Source organism: Artemia franciscana, chromosome 13 (genome assembly GCF_032884065.1).
Source record: "Artemia franciscana chromosome 13, ASM3288406v1, whole genome shotgun sequence".
NCBI lineage: Eukaryota > Metazoa > Arthropoda > Branchiopoda > Anostraca > Artemiidae > Artemia > Artemia franciscana.
This window is the reverse complement of record NC_088875.1, coordinates 37494818-37512439: the sequence shown is the minus strand read 5'-3', so window position 1 is coordinate 37512439 and position 17622 is coordinate 37494818. Positions and strand designations below refer to the sequence as shown.

At 35.9% G+C, this 17622-nt stretch overlaps 1 long non-coding RNA gene across 1 annotated transcript in view; it reads left to right on the top strand.

Annotated features, from left to right (window-relative positions):
- Nucleotides 1-5744: 5744 nt before the first annotated feature.
- LOC136034895 (uncharacterized) overlaps nt 5745-17622 on the top strand; it is a 122427-nt gene continuing 110549 nt past the window's right edge. Inside the window, exons 1-2 of the long non-coding RNA XR_010619278.1 lie at nt 5745-5924; nt 14646-14751. This is a non-coding gene — a long non-coding RNA (uncharacterized LOC136034895). The remainder of the gene's footprint in view (nt 5925-14645; nt 14752-17622) is intronic.

Here is a 17622-nt window from a genome sequence, read left to right as displayed (position 1 = left end):
CATATATCATGAAAAGAGAAATCACCAATGCAACAGCACAAACACATAAAAAAAAGAGACAGAAGGAGAAAAGGAAGACTGTTTTCCTAAATTAGTGATTACTATAGACCAGTATTTGAATGAGGCCTTAACCCTACTCATCCATACAATCACATAGGTCAAACATCATAGCCATACACAATCAACCATAAAGAATAATCCATGGACAGGCAGTCATGTCGTAAATAATTATAAGTCGTCATTTACCAAACAATAGAAAAAATAATAAAGACAAATAATTCAGAGGCAACAAACCAACACAAGGGCTCATCAGGAGAATAAACTTGCCTATAGGGTTTCGCCACTTTAAATTCTCTACCCAGCCAAGTGTTGTGGCTACCACAGAATATCCATGGCATCCCCGTGTCAGGTATCACCCCCAAATACATGCCTATGAAAAAAAAACAGCAAATGTAAAACAACCAAGTAACACCAAAACAAGCTTATCCTGTTAATATATCCCTCTTTTTAGCAACAATAGGTAAACTAAATATGATAAATTTTACCAAACTAATTTTGGTTACTAAATTTGGTTTTACCAAACTAAAACTTAAACTAATTTTTTACATACTAGATAACTATTCAAAATTTCTAACTTGTTTTGAAAATTCGAGGCCGATTTAGCCAGGAATTCTATATCTTCTGGAAATAATAAATACAACACTTTCAGTGCTAACCTAGCTTTCAGAGTGAGAACATCTCAAATAACTGGATTATATTGATTCGGAGTTCAAAGTAAAAGGATTTGGTTTAAATTGAATATTTATGAACTGTGAGTAAAACCGGTCTGCTTTAGTGTGACGAAAATAACGAATTCAGTTACTTTGAAAAGGATTATTTTGAAACTAATTTAATCGGATGTTAGCTGTTTGACAGCATGGTGAGTAATAAACTGATTTGATTTTGGACCTTGGCTAATTGTCCATATTTGTTGGTTATACCATTATGACGGAATATGTACATTCGTCAGTGTTGAATTTCGTGCAATCAAATCTTAAAAAAGGAGTAAGTGATGAAGTTATTGCTAACCATGCTGTTGGGTTTTTCGATGAGAAGTCTATTATGGCGGCTAAAATAGAACTATGGTCTCATGTTTACGAGGGTGAACGTGTGCAAAGACGCCAAGGCGATCAAGCTAATTACCGTCACATTAAGGACATGATGGAAATCTTCCAGAAATGTGACAGCGAAAATTTGTCTTTGCCTACATACGTGATTATTTTACCTACCGAGGTTCCTGTTATTCCTGCTGTGGCTTATTCTAGCTTCGCCTCAAAGCTTGTAAGCATTGATTCGGAACTTAGGCAAATCCGTGAGAAGATTTCGTCGTATGATCTTAAATTCCCCCCTCTTAGCAGCCCTGGCGCTCATTCATTGAATCCCGATCTGACCACCGTTGTTATTTCTAAAGTCCCATCGGAACTAGATAATCCTGCCAAGCGTCGCGAAATAATAGACTCTATTCCAGGTCATGAATGTATTCACAGCGTTAAGCCCTCTGGCGATAAGCTAGTGGTACGAATTGACAAGATTGCTGCAAGGAACTTTTGCAATGCCGTTCCAACTGTAATGAGAGATTGTGACGTCAAAGTAAAAGAAACGAAATATATTGGAATCATTAAAGGTATACCGACCAATTTTGATGAGGGAATGTTAATTGATTGCAACAATATTACTCATGCGAAACGAATAGGCGATTCTTTGGCTTTTAGAGTGTTTTTTGAAAACGCTGTTGCGCTCGCTAATGCACTTCGACTTGGTATAAGGATTGGGTATGAGATATATCGAGCTTACGAATACCAACGCCCACCCAAATCCTGTTATAATTGCCAATCACCAAATCACTTAAAATCAAATTGTGATAAAGAAAAATGCTGCTCCCGTTGCGCAGAGCAACATGAATCCTCGTCTGATTCTCCGTGCCAGGCTACACCAAAATGTGCGAACTGTCAAGGCAATCATGTGTCATTCTCAATGAAATGCCGAATTCTTCGTGAACTTCTGTCGAAACGATCGTCCTATACTAGAAAATGAGTGCTAAGACTAATTTCACTATATGTTCGTTCAATATTAACGGTACTAAGGATAAAGACGTTTCTTTAGATCAGAAATTAGAAAATTTTGATGTTTTATTCCTCCAGGAGCATCTCCTACCTTTAGTGAGCTTAAACTCCCTACAGAGAAGTAACGAACACTAAGTTTTTTCTAAAAGTGCACGCAAAACATCTGGCAGACCATCAGGTGGCCTAGCATGTTTAATAAAAAAGACGCTGTTTTCACCACCCCCTTTATGCTATCACGAGAGTGATTGTTATATTGCTTTTTGTCTTGCCAACCTTGTCCTCATTAATGTTTATCTCCCCTGCGACCAGAAATACCTCCGAAGTTTAACTAAATTTACAAAATCTTTCGCATTAATAAAAAGTCTTTTGAATGGCATTGAGAGAAATGGACTGGATTTGTTATTAATTGGTGATCTGAACTGTAACATTAACTCTTCATCAGTGCGGACTGAGCTTCCGTTAGATTCCTTACCGAATAGTTACAAAATTTTGAAGAAAGATGCCTCCCATTCCCATATCCATAATAGTGGCTCACTTTCAGACATTGACCATTGTATCATTTCTTCTGGTCTCATCTGTGGCGAAGTCCATGTTGATCAGGATGAGCGTGATTACGACCATCTCCCCCTATCCCTCACTGTTACCCTTAATGCTACTGAAGAGAAGACTGGCCTCAAAGCTGATTGGCTTCTTTATTTTTCTACGTTTGTTAGCCTTCTATCAACGATTAAAGTCCCTTTTAATCTGTTGTGTACAAGCGTTGGGTCCCGCAAGCCAGAATTCAGCTTAATATTTATTATAGCCACATTGTATCGTGCTTAAAGAGGTCTGAAGAGGTAGCTGTTTCCCTATGTCGCTTTAGAGCAAAAACAAGAAGTTCAATTTGGAAGAATGACTTTGCATATAATTTTGAATGGGCTTTGACTCTGTAAGATTTAATTTGTTGTGCTAGACTTTTAATATATGTGATTTATTGAAATATTATTTATGATTTTTTATTACATTTATGTTTTTGTGGGTTCGCTGATCTATATTAATAAATAGCATTAGCATCAGTAAGCCACATAAAGCCAAAACAAAAATCATTGGCAGCACAATAGCGCTGTACAAGCAAAGGTACAGGACAAGTCAAAGTATTACCACAGATTGTGTAATATTATATTGTGACATATTCCTTACATTTAAATAGTGACCTTATTTCAAATTAGAAAGTATTCGAAAATAAAGTTAGCATTATTAACTTACCTGATTGTTTAACAAAGAATATCTGGGGATTGTTTGACAAAGAATATCCAGAAATCTGAACAATTCTTGGTATCTGCGGCAGAAACCTTAAACTGATTAAAAATTAAATAAAAAAACAAGTTTTTTCAGCTGAAGGTAAGGAGCAAGATTAAAATTTGAAACGAGCAGAAATTATTATGTATACGAGGGGGTTCACCTCTTCGTCTGTGTATTGCTCTTTACGCTGAAATTCAAAGTTTGTTCCAACTCTTCAAGAATGACCCCTGGATCACAAAGATTTTAATTAGAATAAATAGCTCTTTTGAAAGTACTTAAACTTTAGTACAAAGAGCAAGGCATTGACAAGGGGGCTAACAACCTCATAGAACTTTTAATTTCCGTTTGAATGAGCCCTCTCGCGATATTCTAAGACCACTGGGTCAATACAATCACCCCTGGAAAAAACAACAACAAAAAACAAATACACATTCATCCATGATCTTTTGTCTAGCAAGAAATAAAGAATTCCACATTTTTGCAAATAGGAGCTTGAAACCTCTACAGAAGGGTTCTCTAATACGCCGAATCTGATGCTGTGATTTTAATTTAGATTCTTTGACTTTTAGGGGGTGTCTCCCCCCGTTTTGAAATGTTTCCACCGTTTGTTGAAGTGGCTTTATCTAACAGTATCCACAATACTAAGCCTTAGCAAATAGAAACTTTTCAACAACATTCGCGATATTTTTGAAACATGAGGAATCCATCACTGGGGCTTCAGTCTTGACAGGCCTCAATTGATACTATACTTGTATTTTTCTACTAATTCACTTCTCTGTTCTACGAGATTATACAACTACCAGAGACATTTGATTTTTTTTCTAGTCTGTATGGTTTAGAAATTATGTTTTTGACAACCCCTATACCATCTCAAAACCAGAACATAATTTGCACTCTACTGAAAAAATAGCATTATACTGAAAAAGTATATATATATATATATATATATATATATATATATATATATATATATATATATATATATATATATATATATATATATATATATATATATATATATATATATATATATATACTTTTCAGTATAATGCTATTTTTTCAGTAGAGTGCAAATTATGTTCTGGTTTGAGATGGTATAGGGGTTGTCAAAAACATAATTTCTAAACCATACAGACTAAAAAAAAATTCTTAATTAATGGTGATCGGATCTTAATGAAACTTGATATATATAGAAGGATCTTATCTCTCAGATGCTCCACTTTTGACTCGAATTGGATATGGGGACATAGGGGGTTGGAGGAGGGAAACAGAAATCTTGGAAAACGCTGAGAGTGGAGAAATCGGGATGAAACTTGATAGGAAGAATAAGCACAAGTTCTAGATACGTGATTGACATAATTGGAACGGATCCATTCTCTTTGGAGGAGCTGGGGGGGATGTTGGTTTGGAAAGATTAGAAAAATTGAATTATTTTTAACTTAAGGACGGGTGACCGGATCTTAATGAAATTTGATATTTAGAAGGAATTCATTTCTCAGAGCTCTTAGTGCAAATCCCGACCAGATCTGTTGACATTGGGGGGAAATCTTGGAAAACGCTTGGAGCGGAGGAATCGGGATGAAGCTCGGTGGATAAAATAAGCGAATGTCCTTGATACGTGATAGACGTAACCGTACTGGATTGGGGGGGGGGGGGTTCAGTGGTTTGGCGAGTTTGGTGCCTCTGGGCGTGCCTAGGACGATGAAAATTGGTAGGCGTGTCAGGGAGCTGCACAAATGAACTTGATAAAGTCGTTTTCCCTCATTCGACCATCTGGGGGCTAAAGGGAGAGGGAAAATTAGAAGAAATGAGGTATTTATAACTTACGAGTGGGTGATCGGATCTTAATCAATTTTGATATTTAGAAGGTCATCGTGACTCAGAGCTCTTATTTTAAATCCTGACCGACATTAAGCCTCTGATTTTCCTTTTAAATCAATCTATTGATTCTTAGAATTTTATTAGAGCTCATACCATATGAGCTGTTGGCTCTTAGCTCTTCTTGCCTCGTCACAAGTGCCATATGAGCTCTTAGCTCTTGTTCTTCAATAGTTTCATGTAAATTCCACCAAATAAATCCTATTTTTAGACAGGTAGATGTCTTTATATTTGAGATTGAAACAGAAGATCGGAAAATTATTCTGAATTAGACAAAAAAAAAGGTACTATAGTTCTATTAATGGTCGATGACGGTTAACGGCCTTGTAGACAAGTGTCTTCTGTTTTAAGAAAAAGCTGCTATTATTTTGTACCAAATATATACATCTTTTTCTTCTTTTTATTGTAACTCAAATGATTGATCTAGTAAAGTCATCTGGGTTTGTCTTAGATTGCTTGTATGTTATGAATTTTTTTTTTAGGCGATGAATCTGCTTTCATTCTCAGAAGCTCAAAAGAAAGGAAACGAAGAGCCAGGAAGAACAGAAAAAGGAGATAAAACAGAAGAAAAAAGAAAATCATCAAAGGAAGATGCCAAAAAGGAATCAAGTTGCAAATATAATGACACAGGTGGAAGAAGTAGTCCAAGAAGGGACTCTAATCGTAGGCTCCTCGGGCAGATTTGTACGCAGGGGGACGGTAGCCCTACTCCCTCCTCTTCCCCCATACTCTGGAACTCTTAGATACGACAAATTTTTACTTAAATTTTGTATTTCTCATAGAAGATAATTCTTTAAGATAAGTATTTCTAAAATAGCCTACGAGTCTATTGAGACAAAAAAATGACTGATTGTACGATAGAGCTTCAGGTACCCGCTTCATAACGTCAAATGAATGTTTTCAGGTTAAGAATTGAGCGGAAGTTGCTAATTTTATTTATTATATATTCGTGAAAGCACACAACCGTTATAAAAACAAGGGAGATTAATTCTTGCAAAAGCTCCACGGCGTGTAAAAATGGAGGCAGAGGGTTGACGGTATACAAAATAAATAGTGACGAAGACCACACTGCCTTTTTATCAAAAATATAAAAAACCAGAAGAACAGCAGGAAATTCTATTCACAAGACTGAAATTCTAATTTGAATGAATATTTCGACCTTATATCCAAGGGCCGTCTTTAGCAAAACATAAGTATATAAAAGAAAAGAGATAATAAAATACGATCATTAAAAATAAAACGATTCTTTTTTAAACAGTCCCAATATCCTTATTTCAGCTAAGTTTAACCAGGTTTCAATTTTATTATCCAGGACTGATTATAAATCTTGGTTTAATCCTTTACCAGGACTTTCTTCATTCTCCCTGAAGTAAGCATGCTGGGACTGCTTTGAAAAAATGTCATTTTAGCTTTATTGGCCGTATTCTTTGTAAGTCTCTTTATATATTAATGTTTTGCTGAAGACGGACCTTGGATATAAGGTCAAAATGAATTTAAAATATTTGATAAAATATATGAAATAAAAACATTTTAATGAATTTAAAATAATTCCTCTGTCTTGCAAAAAGAATTCCTTGTTGTTTTTCTTGTTTTTGATGTTTATGGTAAATAAATTATTAAAACAGTATGTAAAATAGATATATTATTTCAGCAATAAAGAAACAACCACAAATATATAAAACGAGTAGTTAAAAGCAGAGTATCTCTGGTGACATCCTGCTAAGGATATTTAAAAATATATTGTTTTTAAAAATTAAAACTTATTATGGTATTTAAAATCATATTGGTTGCAGTAAAGACAGTGAAAACGAAATTTGGTTGTTTGAATTGGAAACTTACAGACTTATATCAATCTTTAATAGTTACAAAAACTGGGACATCATTTCAATAGAAAAATCTCTATAGGAGTTGTATAGTTTTTGGCATTAGCGGGTGTCCAATTTATAAGAAAAAAACGTGGGTGGAAAATCAGCTAAAACAAAATGACATAAAATAGCTTAGAAGGTACAGCTTTCTTTTGAAGGTGTAAACCAATAAGTTGTTTATTCCTGAATTTTTATGGACGCCAAAAAACTAAAAACTACCCATCGGTGAAAATGCTCTAACCTAAACAGAAAATAGATTTTGTTTATATATTTACCACGTATTTCGGCTAGTTTTGTTTCTTCCCCAGGCTCCCCTCCCATCACAAAAGATTGAGCCTTCCTCTCGTGAAATATATGTCCTTTCCTGATTTCTAGAATACTTTTGTTGGTAATGGTATTCCTGTTGCTAATGGTATTCTTTTCAAAACTTAGGTCGCCGTAGGTCTATTAAATTTTTTTATCAGTGCTTTCTTATTTTACTTTCAACCGGCCTCCTAAGCAAGATTTCTGATTTGTCATTTTTTTTTCTTTGTCGCGTAATTTGCAGCTCCGGAAATTACTGCATAGGGTAAATATTTCTGGCAAATCTTTGTTTAAAAAAATTATTCAGTTGTTAAACTTTAGCTACTCTTTACGAATTCTTTTTCACAGGTAATCTGATAATTATAGGTAATCTGAATTCTTTTTCATTATTACTGTCATCGAATGCGCACTTTTAAAAACCACAGAATTTATCAAGTATTTACTGTCGGCGTTTATTTTTCCTGCTCGTTATTGGCTCAAGACTTTACTTGTATACCGTTCAGTTCAGTTAATTTTCAAGATTTTAGTTTGGAGGTGAAAAATGAAATTTACACTTATTTTTAACTATTGGCTGCTGTAGATAAAATACTAAGCTGTACAGAGAAAAAAGATTATGTATAGTAGACATGAAAATATTTTTAAGTAAAAAACAAGTAAGTAGATTTGAATAAATTTATTAAAATAAATAGTAGAAACAGTAGGTAGAATGGGACATCACTCCATTCTCCCCTCTTCTGTTTGACACTATCTTCATGGTAAACCTAAGTTCATATTAAGTGACCGTTTTTATTAGACATTAAATACAATAAATAATAATAAAAAAAACAGAATAACTTAATAGGTAATAAATTAATAAAACGGGTTTAAAATTATTTGAAGGATTTCCTACACCAATCCCCTTTACCTATGAATTAAATATTAAGTAAATGCTCACTTTTTTCGCAAACGTTACCTTATCCGTTTCTGTTGCGTTAAACGAACTCCGTTAACGTTAGTAAACGAATCATGAAATAAGTGACTCTCACCAAGGTAGCGTTCAATCTAGAGGAAGGTATTGCCAGAAATTGAAGGTTTGAAACGGACAATCGAGAAATTGCAAAAAGACTTCAAAGAACAGCAATCTGCTGTTTCTGTAAAACGTGAATGTTTAGAAGGTTTATTTGATGCCGGATTTGAGAGTTTGAAACAGGATATCGATAGCATGGACTCCTCCGACTTAGAAGGGGCCTAAAAATATTAATGTTAGTAAACCATTAGACGAAGCCGGGCCAAGATGCAAGTGGTCCGGAGAACATTTAAGCAAGCAGAAACATAGATTTCCGAATGGGTAGAAAAGTCAGATTTCTCTTGAATGCCAAACTTGGCTTCACCTTTGTAACTTTTAAAGTCTAACTTTGAAATAATTTATTCTAATACATATATAAAAATTGATAATTAGTAGTGTAATATTATTATTAGACGTGTTTAGAAATTATAAGTTGGTTTCAAAGTCTTGATTCGGTTTCAAAGGCATTTTTTGAAAATTTCTGCCAAAATATGTGTTCCAGGGTACTATAAACTGGACTGCTGATGGCAGATTAAATGGGAGGAGCTGTTTGTACGCGCCGATAATGTAGTAGCCAGAAATTACTGAGTTTGATTATATTGTATAAATTTGTTTACAGTGGTATTAGAAAACCTAAGAGCAAATTGAAGAGGAAAAAATTTTTTAACTGGAATTTTTCGTGAAAATATTCAATAATATTCTTATTCTAAATAACTTTTTGAAATATTACTTCTTTTCAAAGCTTCAGATCTAACATGTATTATTTCTCTGTTGGTTTTAAGGAGATCTAGGGCGGTTTAATTTTTGTTGTATAAAGTATGTAGATTGATAAAAGAGAAGTAGTTAATGAGAAGGAATCAAAGAAGGATACTTTTTTAATTGAAAATGAGAAAATATTGGACAGAAAATGCATCGGTTCAGTATTTTATCAAAGTTTTACGCTTAAGTGATGAATACAGGTTTGTAAAGACAAAAGCGATAAAGAACAACACCTATATATTGAATGATAGGACTATATAGACTATAAATTTGATGGTCACATACTTGAAGCTTATAACAAGAAATTTTCGAAATACCACGTTTTGAACTGCCTAAAAATCCAAATTCTACTGTCATAAAATTGGGTCTTAAAAATTCGAAGAACAGGACTTAAATCATCCACTTAAAGATGGCTTAATGATCAATGGGAACTTTTGAGCAAACTGACGTAGACTAAGCTGGGGATTTCCTAAAATTTTGCAACCCAAAAACAACTAGGATAATGCAAATAGCAATAAAATGGGAATATAAACATGATGTACCAGAAGTAATACAAGACCTGGGGTTTCATAATACAGCTTTATTTCATTTGTCACCATAGGGCAAATAATTGTGTTTGATTGAAAAAAAAATAGCAACTGTTTGCGCAAGGTGTAATTTCTGCGATATACGGTACCGTGCACAATTTGTAAGACACTTTGTTTTCATGGAAGGGGGGGGGGAGGTTAGAATCCTCTGAGCTTTGCCTGGAAGGCCGGAAAGCTAGTTTATTTTACAGGTGGCTTGATGCAAGGATGATCAGAATGATGTGTGCCTTCTGTGGCACATCTTATATCTGGGGTGTATTAAAAGCCCAGATGGGCATATGAGTATATTTTAACGACTCATTTGTTTACCCATCTACTCTCTAAGGGCTTGGGAATACTTTGAATCTCCTAACATTCCATTTTATAGGGGAAAAAGGTCGAGTAATCAGCCTATTAACTTCAGGGAACGACAGTTAAGATTCATCTCGTTGGTCCCAAGAGTGGTTTTACAATATTAGCTACCTTTCTAGAAAAGGAAAGCACAGTCGAAATATCTGAAAGGGCATCTCGTCTTCACCTTATAATTTCTGCCCTTTTAAGTGATAGGACATAGACATAAACAAGTAGAGTTGGTAAGACACTTTTTTTTCATGGAAGGGGGGGAGGGTAGTGGGTAAAATCTTCTGAGCTTCGCCTGGAAGGCCAGAAACCAAGCTTATTTTAAAAGTGGCTTGAAGCAGGTGGTAGAAATGGAAGGCACAGTCAAAATCTCTGAAAGGGCATCTCGTCTTCACTTTTTAAGTGAAAGGACAATGACATAGACAAGTAGAGACAGATACAAGTAGACCCGAATGTGACCTTCTTGAACGAGTAGCAATTAAGTCTAAAAATTTTAAGGCCCCTCCCCTGAGATAATCGGGAATCTACGCAAGTACCACATTTGGCAACGTTGGAAAACAAAAATGCCATTTCTTTGAACCTCTCCTCAAACTGTCACCGACTGCTATTCACATTAGTGCTATATCCTGAAGTATATCCTCAAGTGAAACATACATATTTAGAGTCGAAGGTGATTATTTTGAAGAAGGAGAAGAAACGGTTTTATTCGGGGGGGGGGGGTATAGTGGCACTTGTCACGGGCATGGAAGTTTTAAGGGGCGCAAAATTTCAAATAAATATTCTAACAGTTATGAGTATTTTTATTTATTTTTTTATTTTATTTTTGTCTAAGAAAGTACAGTGTACTTAATAAATAAAAATAGTTAATAAATTACTAATTAATTAATAAAATAATAATCAATTAATAAAGCCACAGTGCCTGAGAATTACGTGTTTACTTCTTTGATGAGCTTAAGATTCGCTTTATTTTTCATTGATTAGGCCTTTGTAGTTTGCTGACTAAACAAGAGCTAAGAGCTCATATGGCACTTGTGACGAGGCGATAAGAGCTAAGAGCCAAGAGATCATATGGTATGAGCTCTAACAAAATTCTATGAATCAATAGATTGATTTAAAAAGGAAAATAAGAGGCTTAATGCCGGCCAAGATTTCAAATAAGAGCTCTGAGTCACAAAGTCCTTCTAAATATCAAAATTCATTAAGATCCGATCACCCACTCGTAAGTTATAAATACCTAATTTTCTCTAATTTTTCCTCTCCCTTTTGCCCCCCAGATGATCGAATCTGGGAAAACGACTTTATCAAGTCAAATTGTGCAGCTCCCTGACACGCCTACCAATTTTCATCGCCCTAGCACGTCCAGAAGCACCGAACTCGCCAAATCACTGAACCCCTCCCCCCAACTCCCCCAAAGAGAGCGAATCCAGTACGATTCTTTCAATCACGTATCAAGGACATTTGTTTATTCTATCCACCAAGCTTCATCCCGATTCCTACACTCCAAGTGTTTTTCCAAGATTTCCCCCTCCAAATCCCCACAATGTCAAAAGATCTGGTCGGGATTTGAAATAAGAGCTCTGAACATGAATTCCTTCTAAAAATCAAATTTCATTACGATCCGATCATCTATTCGTAAGATATAAATACTCCAATTTTCATGTTTTCCAAGAATTCCGGTTCCCCCCTCCAACTCCCCCGAATGTCACAGGATCTGGTCGGAATTTGAAATTAGAACTTTAAAGCACAAGATCCTTCTAAATATCAAATTTCATTAAGATCTGGTCGCCCTTTCGTAAGTTACAAATACCTCAATTTTCAATATTACCCCCCCCCCCCCCCCAATTCCACCAAAGAGAGCAGATCCGGTCCAGTTATGTCAGTCACGTATCTTAGACAGGTTTCTATTCTTCCGACAGACAGACTCGGGAAAACGACTATTTCTTATTTAATCTGGTCCGTTCCCTGATACATTTGCCAAATTTCATCGTCCTAGCTTACCTGGAAGTGCCTAAAGTAGCAAAACCGGGACCGACAGACAGACCGGTCAGTTTCATCCTGATCTCACCGCTTTAAGTATTTCCTAAGATTTCCGGTCCCCCCAACTCCCCCCCCCCCCAATTACGCTTGATCCGGTTGAGATTTAAAATAAGATATCGGAGTTACGAGGTCCTTCTAAATATGAAGTTTCATGAAGATCCGATCACTCCTTCGTAAGTTAAAAATACGTCATTTTTCTTATTTTTCAGAATTACCCCCCCCCCCGCAATTGAGTGGATCCGTTCCAATTATGTAAATCACGTATGCAAGACTTCTGCTTATTTTTCCAACCAAGTTTCATCCCAATCCCTCCAATCTAAGCGTTTCCCATCATTTTAGGTTCCCCCCCAAACTTCCCCCAATGTCACCAGATCCGGTCAGGACTTAAAATAAGAGCTTGGAGACACGATATCCTTCTAAAAATCAAATTTCATGGAGATCCAATCACCCGTTCGTAAGTTAAAAATACCTCATTTTTTCTAATTTTTCAGAATTAACCCCCCCACCAACTACCCCAAAGAGAGCGGATCCGTTCTGGTTATGTCAATCATGTATCTAGGACTCGTGTTTTTTTTCCACCGAGTTTCATCCCGATCCCTCCACTCTAAGTGTTTTCCAATTTTTAGGTTTCTCCCTCCCAACTCCCCCCCCCCAATGTCACCAGATCCGGTCGGGTTTAAAATAAGAGCTCTGAGCCACGATATCCTTCTAAATATCAAATTTCATTGAGATCCGATCACCCGTTCGTAAGTTAAAAATACCTCATTTTTTTTTATTTTTCAGAAATACCCCCCCCCCCCAACTACCCAAAAGAGAGTGGATCCGTTCCGTTTATGTCAATCATCTATCTAGGACTTGTGTTTATTTTTTTCCACCATGTTTCATCCCGATCCCTCCACTCTAAGTGTTTTCCAAGTTTTAGGTTTCCCCCTCCCAACTCCCCGCCCCCATCACCAGATCCGGTCGGGATTTAAAATAACAGCTCTAAGACACGATATTCTTCTAAACATCAAATTTCATTGAGATCCGATCACCCGTTCGTAAGTTGAAAATACCTCATTTTTCTAATTTTTAAGAATTACTCCCCCCCCCCAACTACCCCAAAGAGAGCAAATCAGTTCCGATTATGTCAATTAAAGTTTCAGTCTCGCGTCCAATCCCACTTTCTAAGGCCATAATGAGAGAAAGGTTGAGATGGCTAGGGCACGTTCTGCGGATGAAGGACGACAGATCGCCGAAGATTGTCCTTTTCGGCCAAGTATTTAGTGCCAAACGGAGGTTGTCTGTGATTGGGGTGGTGAGAGGACTTTGTGAAAAAAGATCTAATAGATAAGGGAGCTTTCTGCAAGGGTGCAAAAAGGGAGGCATTGAATATATTAGGATGGGGGAGACGTGTTCGTAGCTGTATTGGCTTCAGGTGGTTTGGTCCTACCGTGAGTTGTTGGTAGTATTAGAAGTAGTAGTAATAGTATCGCGTTTCTTAACGAATGCTTGCGGGGGTACTTTGAGGTGTTTGATTTATGCATGAAAGTAGGTGGCCTACTGTAGTGGAACTTTTGAAAACGAAGAACTTAAAAAAAGAACACAGAAAAAAACGACCAAATTGGGAAAGCCTATCTAATAAAATTGGGAAGACGTTAAAATAATCATTTTAAATAGAACTTTTTGTAGTCGCAAACACTGTGAAACAAAGCTGTTAAATATATTGAAGTTTTAATCTTTCTATTTAAGATTTTGTTAAGGTACACATTAGCTCCCTTTTTCTTTCATCTTTTCTTCTCCTTTCTTTCCTTTGCTATATGGACAGGCTTGTCTTTTCCTTTTGTGTATTTGCTTTTTTTTCTGGTTGTTTTTTTTAGGAAAGATTTAGCAATACCAGTAGAAGTTCCTCCAATAGATATTTGCAAACTTCAGCTTAGAAAAACCAAACGAGTTCAGGGAAAGAAAAGGCTGAAGAGGTGACAAAGGTGACTGGTCCTGAGGTAGGACCAAACCTACCTCACGGTAGGTTTGGTCCTACCGTGAGTTGTTGGTAGTAGTAGAAGTAGTAGTAATAGTATCGCGTTTCTTAACGAATGTTTGCGGGGGTACTTTGAGGTGTTTGATTTATGCATGAAAGTAGGTGGCCTACTGTAGTGGAACTTTTGAAAACGAAGAACTTAAAAAAAGAACACAGAAAAAAACGACCAAATTGGGAAAGCCTATCTAATAAAATTGGGAAGACGTTAAAATAATCATTTTAAATAGAACTTTTTGTAGTCGCAAACACTGTGAAACAAAGCTGTTAAGTATATTGAAGTTTTAATCTTTCTATTTAAGATTTTGTTAAGGTGCACATTAGCTCCCTTTTTCTTTCATCTTTTCTTCTCCTTTCTTTCCTTTGCTATATGGACAGGCTTGTCTTTTCTTTTTGTGTATTTGCTTTTTTTTTCTGGTTGTTTTTTTTTAGGAAAGATTTAGCAATACCAGTAGAAGTTCCTCCAATAGATATTTGCAAACTTCAGCTTAGAAAAATCAAACGAGTTCAGGACTCCTTAGAAGAAAAGGCTGAAGAGGTGAGTCCATTGTGTATATTCGTGCATTGTGTTTACTTTCACCTCTGCAGTTTGTTAATAATGAAATTATCTTTTTCACGTGTTTTTTGGATTGTTTTGAGCAATGTAGAGTTGAAGAAGAACAAGGAATCCCTCTATGGAAATCTTGGATGTTTTCAGAGAATTGTCTAAGGATAATTTTAGGCACAAACCCTGTCTAGCAGAATTAATGGCAGGGAAAACGCGTGAATAAGATTAGACGGTTTTATTTGATTTTTGGATTGTTTTGAGCAATGTAGAGTTGAAGAAGAACAAGGAATCCCTCTATGGAAATCTTGGATGTTTTCAGAGAATTGTCTAAGGATAATTTTAGGCACCAACCCTGTCTAGCAGAATTAATGGCAGGGAAAACGCGTGAATAAGATTAGACGAAAAGCATCTATTTTGCCGTTGCATGTCTGTTTAGAGCTGACTCCTGAGATGGTAATCCGACCAAAGTCACCTATTAATTGTTTCAAACAAAGATTTTGTAGATGTATAAAACCTAGTGGTTAAGCTTACTAATGAACTAACGACTTATTATACATTCAATATGCCTGATACTACTAAGTATTATAAAAAAAAGAAGGTGCTAATTGCGACTTAATGAGCTACGCGTTATGATCCCCTAATTTGGATCGGAACATGGGCGTCCCCTTTTATAGAAGACTGGCTTGGGCTTGTCTTATAGATATGCAAAGACATGGTCTCTACAATTCCTATAACTAAAAGTCTGCATGAACTGCAATGATAGGTTGAAAAAGCTAGAATACTCTGGGGTCGTAAGAAAAGAAAGAAAGAGACTAGCATCTCTAAATATTTCCTGGAAGGTGGTTAAAGCGGAAAGTTTGGCCGGGATGGGAGGGAGGAGTGCCCGTGGGACTGAGACTCATGGAGCCTAAGATTGTGAGATTTTTGTAGGTATTTTAGTATTTATTGAGCTAAATTTCTTAAATTAGAGCACTACTGCGATGTTAATATAAAAATGTAACTGTAGAGAAAAATAGAGAATCCAGAAGAGTTTTATATAGGGAAAAATCTTTTATCCTCCTTTAACGTTGTACAAAAAGAGGGATGATCAAAATTAGATCCACTCGTTCCTAGTGACCACCAACGGCACAGTGGCCTTTTTATGATAGACGTTGTTGAATTCCTCCAATTGTCTGGCATAAGATATCCTCGAACAGTGTTCCTCAGAAATATCAGGATTCCTCAGAACAAGCTACGGTTGACTCATACCTGAGTACAGGTTAGGAGAGGAGGAGATCCCTGAAAATGGTCTGAGATTCAATTCCCATGGGGAAATTGTACTGCAGAAAAATTGACATTATGCCCCTTCTCTCCCCCCTTAAAGGTTGGAATATGATGAAATGTTGGAAATCTGATACTGCCCTGAAATTTTTATAATAAAAAAAAGAATTATAGAAAGTTATAGTTTTTCAGATATGAATAAACCTAAGCAGTGTTGCCACCATAGGGGATTTGTCACCAAATGCGGTGATTTTTTCCTTTTGGTGTCCTTTTTATAACAGACAATGTTGACGTCCTCCATTTACCTGATCCTTCCTCAACCGGTGTTCCCCAAAAATCTCAGAATTCCACGGATGGATCTGTGCGAAAAAACAAGATACGGTTGATGGGTCCTTGAGATTGGTATGAGATACCGTTACGATAGAAAAACTGAAAAATAACCACAGAAAGTTAACCTCCCCCGGAGAGTGGTTTGATTCTCCCCCTAAAGGTTGGACTTGTACGCACCTAAAGATGAAATGCGATAGAATCATATAATTCTGTTAGAAAAATATGAATGAGGTTGCATCGGGTGGAGTTGGAGACAAACTATTTGTTTTGAGGGTTCTGGTATACTTCAATGGTTGGCAAATAATGGTTTGGCATTAATAACTTAAATTGTGTTCTTTTTTTACAGTTGATTATTTTGAAATATTTTAAGACGCGATTTGCTTTATCAAAGGAAGGGAGGAGAGGAGGCGTTGTGTCACGATGATTGCTGGCCAAATAATGCGAAAGATTTTTTTGCTTGAAAACGGTGAAGGGAGGAAGGGAGTCAGGGGGCTTGAGTTTTAAAGTTATTCTTATTTATGCATATTCAATACTAAGCAAGCAGAAAATAAGTACTAAATAAGGAGTATCCAGTACTAAAAAAGAAGGTTTGGACAATGATTTGTTTCTGAGTAGACCAAATCAATGAAGTTGGTTTTGCTGACTAAAGAGCTTAGGGTAAAAAAAGACATAAAATTTGTAAAAAAAGAAGGAGAAAGGAACTGTAAGTTTTTGTAAAAGAACATTTTACAGAACGATGAAACGTGAAACAAATTAGGTATCTAGTGCTTCTTTTCTGAATAAACTATCTTGAAGTAAGTATTATTCATCTTTTACGGTCAATTTTTAGCATGTAGCCTTTATGTTTCTGACAGTTTGACAGTTTTGTAGGTATTTTAGTATTTATTGAGCGAAATTCCTTAAATTAGAGCACTACTGCGATGTTAATATAAAAATGTAACTGTTGAGAAAAATAGAGAATCCAGAAGAGTTTTATATAGGGAAAAAACTTCTATCCTCCTTTAACGTTGCACAAAAAAAGAGGGATGATCAAAATTAGATCCACTCGTTCCTAGTGACGTTGTGTCACGTAAATAAGGAGGTTTGGACAATGATTTGTTTCTGGATAGACCAAATCAATGAAGTTGGTTTTTCTGACTAAAGAGCTTCGGGTAAAAACAGACATAAAATTTGTAAAAAAAAGAAAGGAACTGTTAGTTTTTGTAAAAGAACGTTTTACAGAACGATGAAACGTGAAACAAATTAGGTATCTAGTGCCTTTTTTTTGAATAA